Genomic DNA, 9,788 nt, shown 5'->3' with positions numbered 1-9,788 from the left:
ATCGAGTCCCCAATTATTATTGCTCTGCTCTTCTCCACCCTTCCTTTCTGAGTAACGGGGACAGGCTCCGTGCCAGAGGCCTGGGCCCCGTTACTTACCCCTGGTAAGTCATCCCTCCCACAAGTATCCGAAACGGTATACTTGTTCTTGAGGGGAATTGCCGCAGGGGGTCCCTGCACTGGCTGCTTCCTCCCAGTGCCCCTCACTGTCACCCATCTATCTGCCATCTTTGGAGTTACTACTTCCCTAAGGCTCCGATCTATGACCCCCTCTGCCTCCTGAATGATCCTAAGTTCATCCAACTCCAGCTCCAGTTCCCTAACACGGTCTTGGAGGAGCTGGAGATGGGTGCACTTCCTGCAAGTGTAATCAGCAGGGACGACCATGGCATCCCTCACCTCAAACATGTTGCAAGAGGAACATTGCACTGCCTTCACTGCCATCCCTCTAAAAGTAACCTTTTAAAAAAAAAACTAGGTCTAAAGAATCGAACAAGCAAAATGCAGCACTTACCTCCTTACCACAACGGGTCTTATTATTAGGTTAGAGGAGGAGGGCGGGTGGGAGGCACTACCTCTGTAGTGCCTCGGGTTCCTCTCCTGCGCGCTTTTATAGGGGAAAAAAAACCTGCCTAGGTAGGTTGCTGGCACTGAGCTTTGATGGTGGAGAGAATGGATGTCTATGGATATATTGCCATTCAAATAGGGTCCTTTTACTGGATAGTGTCAAGTTTCCTGTGTATTGTTGGAACTGCCCTCATCCAGGCAAGTAGGGAGTATTTCATCACACTCCTGATGTGTGCTTTGTTGCTGATAGATCAGCTCTGGGGAGTCAGGAAGTAACATATTCACTGCAGACATCCTGGCTACTGTCCTGTTCTTGGAACCATAACATTGATATGGCTATCATTGTTTGATTTCTGATCAGTAGTAATTCCCCAGGATGATGATAATAGATGATTCAGTAATGATGATGCCATTGAAAGCTAAGGGACAATGACTGACTAAATTCTCTTTTGTTGAAAATGGTTGCGGCCAATAACATAAACACTAGTTCCAATCCAGTAATCTCTAAATTAAATTCATCAGTCTTTGATACAGTCTGTTAAAAACTACAGTGAAGTAAAGAGATCCTGTGGGTCAATGGTAACGTCCTTACCTTTGAATTCAGATTCCACAACAAGATTTGTTGGCCAAAGATACTGTGCTTGTAACCTGACCAACCAAGCTGATTGTCAGACTGCAAATCCTTCCAATGTGCCTGACAATGAGCGGGAAGAGTAAGAGAGTTTCCTGGTCTGCCATCCTGTAAGGGGCAACACCAAACCAATATAGCATTTTGCTGATAAAGATGGATCAATCCAATGGAGGTCCATGACCTAACCCCTGAAAATGATGACAAAACACTGGACAGAAATGACGATCTGAGTCTAGAGTATGGTGCTGGAAAAGCACAGCAGGTCAGGCAGAATCTGAGGAGTAGGCGATTCGACATTTCAGGCATAAGCCCTTCATCAGGAAATGCCCGAAATGTCAATTCTCCTGCTCCTTGGATGCTGCCTGACTGGCTTTGCTTTTCCAGTACTATACTCTCAACTCTGATCTCCAGCAGCTGTAGTCCTCACATTCACCTCCATGAAGTGACTATCAGTACTTTTTCGAAATCTATTGAATTCTTGTCATGCCTCAGGAATTTAACTGATCATTATTCTTGTAAAGAATCCTGATAGAAGGCGCACATATTCTTTACTATTCAATTGACAAACATCCTAACCTGAAAACACTTTATTTTTGTTTCTGTTGGAACATAGTACATATTATCTACCCACTTTGTTCTTCCATTAGTCATATAGTTCATACTTGGAGAACCTCAAAGAGCCACCAAACCCTGCTGTTGCCACCTGCCATTTTTCTACTAGGATTGCAAGTTTTCTGACCGAATTACTTTCTTCATTTCCAATCTTCACTCTTAATTGAACTCCCACTCCCCCGCCCTGCTAATGTAATACAAACAAAAAAACTACAGATGCTTAAGATTTGAAACAAAAACAGAAAGTGCTGGAGACACTGAGCGGGTCTGGCAGCATCTGTGGAGAGAAAAACAGAGTTAACATTTCCAGTCCAAAATGATTCCTCTTTGGAACTGGTGAGGACTGGGAAGGGACTTTTTCCTATGCTGTTGATAAAGGACAAGATGGAGTAAGTGGAACAAATTGTGAGCGAGCACAGAGCAAAAGGAAAAGGGAGTGCTAATGGATGTAGAAGAGGAATATAAATGAAAACTGGCTGTTAACAGTAGGTATGAATATGACAAACTGACCTCGCATTTAAAACTCACTGCTGCAGTGTTCAGCAATTTTATTACTAGCAGAGAAACAGCTTCTGTTAAAAATGTAGAATCTTTAACTGAGCCTTGCACAATGCAGCTTTCACAACCTCAGAGTATAAACAGTAGAAAATAGGTCAGCTCTGATGAGAGCAAAGCCATGCAAACGAGACGAGGGAATGAGTGAAGTGTGGGGGTAAGTGGAGGTGTAATGAAAACGGTGGACAACGGTCAAGCTCTGAAGTCATTGAATTCAATTTTGAGTCCTGAAGGCTCTAAAGAGCCAAAGTGGAAAATTAGCTGCTATTCCTTCACCTTGCATTGGTCTTTAATGGAACACTACACAGGCCTTTACAACCTTAGGGACTCAACATTGAATTTAACAGTATCAGAGCAGGAGCACTGTCCTTCATTTTGATTAACCCTCAAGCTCAGTGTCTTGTTTACATAGTTTCTCCCTCGTCAGAGCAGGCTTATTTTCTGCTATTCACCCTTATACCCCCATTATACCCCCATTTTGCATTAGCATATCCTTTGTCTTTTATTAAGGGCACCTTCACCATCTGTTCCACTCAATTCTTTTCCTCCTTTGTTAACCACCTAAACTCCACCATTTTCCAGCCTCACTCAATTTCGATGGAGAGTCATAATGGACTCAAAATGTTCACTTTGTTTCTGTTTCCACAGGTGTTGTAGAGTAGAGGGACCTAGGGGTTCAGGTACATATGGATAGTGTAGTTAAAAAGGTATTTAGCACACTTGCCTTCATTGCTCAGTCTTTTGAGTATAGGAGTTGGGAACTCATGTTGAGGTTGTACAGGACATTGATGATGCCTGTTATGAAGTACTATGTCCAGTTCTATTTTGGAAGGATATTATAAAGCTTGAGAGAGTACAGAAGATATATACCAGGATGTTGCTAGGTATGGAAGGTTTGAATTATAAAGAAAGACTGGGATTTTTTTCATTGGAGCATAGGAGGTTGAGAGGTGACCTCATAGAGGTTAATAAAAAATTGAGGAGTATAAATAAGGTAAATGGAAGGTGTCTTTTCCCTAAAGTGTGGGATTTCAAGACTGCGGGGCATATTTTTCAGGAGGAGGAGAGAGATTTTAAAAAGCTATGAGGGGCAAATCTTTTACACAGAGGCTGGTTCATGTGTGGAATGAACATCCTGAGGAAGTGTTGGGTGTGGGCACAGTTACAACCTTTATAAGACACATATAAATACATGAATAAGAACTGTTTGGAGGGAGATGGACCAGGAGCAGGCAGGTGGGACTAGTTTAGTTTTGGATTATGGTTGGCATGGATTGGTTGGACCGAATAGTTTGCATCTGTGCTGTAATACTCTATGACTCTTTGCTGCCAGATCTGCTAACTCCTGTATTTTGTTACAGAAAACAGATTTGATAAAACATGAGGCAATTTTTTAATGAACTGATCCAGTTACACAAGCCTACACCTCTCAACCCAGTGACCATAGTTTTAATGGGTGTTTATTTCCCAAGCTCAGGTGAATCTCTATTGATGTCCACCACCTAAATGCAAATGAATACAACTAACATTTAGTTAGCAAACTTGTGCTGTCTAGGTAAGTGATAGACACAACAGTGAGTTGCTGGCAATGTGCAGTAAAGCATCAGGAGAAATTGCCCAGGAAGTCAGCAGTTGTTGTTTCCTTCAGATTAAAATCTCTGATATCTCAGATGCAATGAATCTAGCAAAGGACTAAAATAGAGTCTTAGAGACATAGAGATGTACAGCACGAAAACAGACCCTTCAGTCTAACTGGTCCATGCTGACCAGATATCCCAACCCAATCTAGTCCTACCTGCCAGCACCCGGCCCATTTCCCTCCAAATCCTTACTATTCATATACCCATCCAGATGCCTTTTAAATGTTGCAATTGTACTGGCCTCCACCACTTCCTCTGGCAGCTCATTCCATACACGTACCACCCTCTGCGTGAAAACGCTACCACTTAGGTTTCTTTTATATCTTTCCCCGCTCACCCTAAACTATGCCCTCTAGTTCTGGACTCCCCCACCCCAGGGAAAAGGCCTTGTTTATTTATCCTATCCATGCCCCTCATGATTTTATAATTTGGAGATGCGGGTGTTGGACTGGGGTGTACAACATTAAAAATCACAACACCAGGTTATAGTCCAACAGGTTTAATTGGAAGCACTAGCTTTCAGAGCGCTGCTCCTTCATCAGGTGGTTGTCAACTCCCTGAGGAAGGAGCAACGCTCCACAAGTTAGTGCTTCCAATTAAACCTGTTGGACAAGAACCTGGTGTTGCATGAGTTTATAAACCTCTATAAAGTCACCCCTCAGCTTTCAACGCTCCAGGGAAAACAGCCCCAGCCTATTCAACATCTCCCTATAGCTTAAATTCTCCAACCCTGGCAACATCCTTGTAAATCTTTTTCTGAACCCTTTCATGTTTCACAACATCCTTCCGATAGAAAGGAGACCAGAGTTGCATGCAGTATGCCAAAAGTGGCCTAACCAATGTCTTGTTCAACCGCAACATATGGGCGGCACGGTGGCACAGTGGTTAGCACTGCTGCCTCACAGCGCCAGAGACCCGGGTTCAATTCCCACCTCAGGCGACTGACTGTGTGGAGTTTGCACATTCTCCCCGTGTCTGCGTGGGTTTCCTCCGGGTGCTCCGGTTTCCTCCCACTGTCCAGGTGAATTGACCATGCTAAATTGCCCGTAGTGTTAGGTAAGGGGTAAAGGTAGGAGTATGGGTGGGTTGCGCTTCGGCGGGCGGTGTGGACTTGTTGGGCCGAAGGGCCTGTTTCCACACTGTAAGTAATCTAATCTAATCTAATCTAAACATGATTTCCCAACTCCTGTACTCAATACTCTGACCAAAGACAATATCTTCCTTTGCGTTGACATGATGGCTGGTGAAATCTGTATTCAATTTCCAACCTAAACAACTTAATCAATCCTGAAAAGTACTTATCTCCATCTCTACTTGGCATCATATTATTTAAATTATATTCACACACATTACACTCAATATTAGAAATGGTAAATGGCCAGCTTGCAAGTTTGTAACGTGCAATGCTAAGGAAGATAATGATGATTATATATTTTTCAATATGTTTACATAACTTTTGTTTTATAGCTCATTTCAGTTTGATGGGCAAGTTTACAGAGTTGTAATTTTGTAGTATGCCTGTATTTGGAAAATGCTAGAACGCAGTGGAATATAATGCACAGTACAAGATAAAACTTTGCTAATTTTACAGTTAGCCTGTGTGCATAAACATTGCCATTCTGCTGTGTTTTTGATAATATTTTGCTGTTGTAATGTTTGTTGAATATTACTGTAGTGTCACGGTCTGTCAATGCAAGAAACACAGAAAACACAATTTCTGAGAAGCAAGAGTATGATAAACTCAAAAGTGTCATTTGCACATTATTACAACACAAAGTTAACTTCATTGTGGTACAATTGCTGGTCTTATCAGCTGAAGTTCAGTAAGTAACACTAATGGTTGTCAACAAGTTTATTTAGTTAATTTTCATTGTTAACCTTGAAACAACACCAAAATGAGCTACAATCTGCATGAGACATGAGATGTATAGTCATCATGAATGCCTCTGTATTAGCTTGGTGAACCACATAGAATTGTAAACAATTGCAGCAAATTTCAGTAGTAAGAAAATTAGATCACTGACCTAAGCAATGATGATCAGCTCATTCTGTTAGCTTTACCTCATTGTCATTTGAGGCCTGGTCTCATATTGGGAAAGCTGTCTCAAAGATTCATTAAATTCCCTCCCTAAAAGCATTGTGGGTCTACCTACAGCAGTGGTTCGAGAAGGCAACTCACCACTACCTTCTCAAGAGCAACTTAGGATAGGCAATAAATACTGGCTAACCCGTGATACCCACATCCTATGACTGAATAAACAAAACAAAATATGACTACACACCCAATCTAATCTATAAATCAAAATGTTTGGTTTCACTATTAATGTTTGTTGTTCCATGAAAAACATATACTAACTCTGTGAGGTGGGAGTATGGTGATAGGAATTAGAAAGACATTCTTGACATTCCTTGACATTGATTGTGATTTGCAATAAGCCACTTAACTTCAGTTCAGTAAAGACCAAGAAATTCCCATCTTGATCTCTGCCCACTACCCTTCCCCTTCAACTGAGATTTCTCAGACAAAACCTCCTTTGTCCACTCATGCTGCTGACTGCTTGAGTGAAATTCTGGCAGTAGATCTTTCCCAAATAACCTTGACTGTAAGAGTAAATCAAACATATATAAGCCAGCTGGAGTGCAATAATGTGAAAGTTTTACTTTTCTGCAAAAGACACCTACATGCATTTTTAAAGATGAGAAGTGAGAAGTGAGAGTCTTTTTACCTCAAAACATAACATTGAGGGCAGAGGGAACTGTTTTAAGCAAAGCATCAAAAATCATCTGCCCATTTCTTATTGTGGCTATGTTATTTACTAAGTGGTATTATGAACTGCAGTTATATTGTACTATAATTTGAATTACAGGTCATTTTGTCAGTCACTTGACTTTCATTTGTTGCATTGATGTTTAAACCAGGTGTCATGATCATTTGTGCTTCTGCTGAGAACATCTGCCACTAAACATGTTTTGTGACCCAGGCACCTGGGTGAAACCAGTAAATACTCCAACTGAACCCAGGACAAAACCGGTTCATGGTAATGTGGTATACAAGACATATGAAGCAAAAGTTGTGGTGTTGCTTTGTTCAAGAACTCCTTGAGCTATTACATTGTAGCATGATGTTAGATTAGACTAAGTTCAGTATTTCAACATGTATAAAAAGATAATTAAAATAAAATAGATACGTATATAAATAAAACTGTCGTGTTCATGCATGGTATGTTTAGAATATCTTTAGAAACATGCAGAAAAACGCCCATATGTTACTTAATGTTGTGTCTTACAGCTAGAATGCAGTAAACCCTTCAGAGACATGCTTGTAATATCATCACTGCATCATGGCATGTAACCTGACAGTAGAAACATCTCCACTCCATCTTAGCCAGGGCCATTTGAAGAATGACACACACTGATGGAAGCACACTACTGCTTATAATCGAACAGCTTAACATTAGCTCGGACACTGAAGTGCCTGTAACTGTAACATATGCATATATCAGGAACTGCAATAAACATCTATTAACCCAGTACTGTTGCCCAGATTTAGTTTTTGTGTAATCAAAGTTAACATAAGTAATTGCTGACTGAGGAATAAATACCCTGCCCAGGGCAAAAGCCCACATTGCAGTGACAGGTCAATTACAACGTTTTACAAATTCATGTTCTGAGTGCAATACTTTAATTGCCCCTGAAATTGATAATTAAGTTACTGATCTGTAGTCTCTCTTGCTTCATTTCAACAGAGCTATGTTAGTTATTTCCTAAGACATCTAGAATCTGTTTATGAATTTGCTGCATGCTTATATGTATAGGAGAAAACTTCACTGATGTCACTCTGGAACTCTTTTAACATTCTTGGATGGAACTTTTTAGGCAAGGTGTTTTTCTTCAGTTTAAGAGCAATTAATCTATTTCTTACCCTTACAGTAATTGCTTGCCTGCCACTTCCTCTGGCTTTCCTGTAACCTTGTATGTGGAGAAATGGTGAGGAAAGTCCCAGTATTTTCTCTTGTCTCTTTGTCTGCTGTCAGTGTTGATTCCTAATGAGGCAGAGACAGCTTCTGGGCCAATTAATAGAGGACATTTCACGTGCACCAGGGAGGATAGTGAGTACAAAAGTAAAATACTGCGGACACTGAAGACCTGAAATAGAAACAGAAAGGGCTGTAGAAACACAGCAGGTCTGGCAACATCTGTGGAGAGAAAGCAGAGGTAACGGTTCAAGTCCTATGGCTTTTCTTTCGAACAAAAGAAGAGGAGGTATGGAACATGAAATATTATCTTTGATTCTCTCTCCACAGATGATGCCAAACCTGCTGAGTTTCTGTAATACTGTCTGTTTTCTGCTGAATGTATTCCATTTGAGCAGCATTCTTGACAATGGAGAAGGTTGTCAAAGTTAAGGTTGGGCTGATCTCTTCCAGTAACACCAGTGCATTTTTAACATTGATGAAACAGCAATTCAAAGTTCATAATGGACTAGTTTTCCATTACACCTTATGGTCCAACAATGCGAAGACCTATTTGTGGGTGGCACAGTGGTTAGCACTGCTGCCTCACAGCGCCAGAGACCCGGGTTCAATTCCCGACTCAGGCGACTGACTGTGTGGAGTTTGCACATTCTCCCCGTGTCTGCGTGGGTTTCCTCCGGGTGCTCCGGTTTCCTCCCACAGTCCAACGATGTGCACGTCAGGGGAATTGGCCATGCTAAATTGCCCGTAGTGTTAGGTAAAGGGGTAAATGTACAGGAATGGGTGGGTTATGCTTCGGCGGATCAGTGTGAACTTGTTGGGCCGAAGGGCCTGTTTCCACTCTGTAAGTAATCTAATCTAATCTAAACACCTGCACTGCTAGTTTTCCAGAGATCAGATAACTCAGTATAGAGTGGGTATGAAACATAAGACGTTCTGGTGTGTAGGACTTAATGTGCACAATATCTTTACCAGTTGTTTTGATGAGGGAACTGGAAATTAATTTTGCGTGTACTTAGAGTGTAAGTAAAGGCATGTCTGGGCAATGCCCGAAACGTCGATGCTCCTGCTCCTCGGATGCTGCCTGGCCTGCTGTGTTTTTCCAGCATCACATTTTTCAACTCTGGTCTCCAGCATCTGCAGTCCTCACTTTCTCCAAATTATGTCCAGAGTTTGTTTTGTCAAGCTCTAGAACTAAGAGAACATTTACCACTTATGTATTCAGCAAGTTCTCTTGAAATGCATTTAAATCTAAAGAGTACTGTGCCGGTATACTGAACGGTGTGAAACCCTTTCCAACATGAAAGTTCTCTCCATTCTGCAATCTGATTGAGGCTGGAACTGCAGTGTTCACTAGGCATTGTCATTGAGGGCTCTTAAGACTGGTAACTGATGTTGGAATATTTCCTGACTTGACAGGGAGACCCAATTTTCATTCCAGGAGGTGGGTGTGGAATTGAGTCAGGTCCAGCAATCCTGGAAGCTGATTCCTGGTGGCTACAGTGGTGGTGGTGGTGGACTGAATTAGTTAGCCTCCCTCGGTCTTCTGGGACTTTGCACTGGTTGTTAGAGAAACATGTGACTGTTTGGTTCTGGTCCTTCAAATCTGTACATCCCCTGCCCCCAAGGTACCTACATCAAGTCAACTCAATACTCGCATCCATTTGAGAAATTTAATCCACATGCACATTTCCATTCCAGTAGGCGTCTGAACTATAAAATGCTTTACCTTTGTGCAACATTTGATGCAATTCCATAAGTAAAATAAAAACCTTGTGGGAGTCTGACATATTGTGTTTTCGATTCACTG

At 41.6% G+C, this 9,788-nt stretch overlaps 1 long non-coding RNA gene across 1 annotated transcript in view; it reads left to right on the top strand.

Annotated features, from left to right (window-relative positions):
* LOC122560206 overlaps nucleotides 1-7,529 on the top strand; it is a 47,133-nt gene extending 39,604 nt beyond the window's left edge. The window contains exon 3 of the long non-coding RNA XR_006314693.1: nucleotides 7,294-7,529. This is a non-coding gene — a long non-coding RNA (uncharacterized LOC122560206). The remainder of the gene's footprint in view (nucleotides 1-7,293) is intronic.
* The last annotated feature ends 2,259 nt before the right edge of the window (nucleotides 7,530-9,788 follow it).

Source organism: Chiloscyllium plagiosum, chromosome 20 (genome assembly GCF_004010195.1).
Source record: "Chiloscyllium plagiosum isolate BGI_BamShark_2017 chromosome 20, ASM401019v2, whole genome shotgun sequence".
NCBI lineage: Eukaryota > Metazoa > Chordata > Chondrichthyes > Orectolobiformes > Hemiscylliidae > Chiloscyllium > Chiloscyllium plagiosum.
This window is presented reverse-complemented; position numbering and strand designations above follow the sequence as displayed.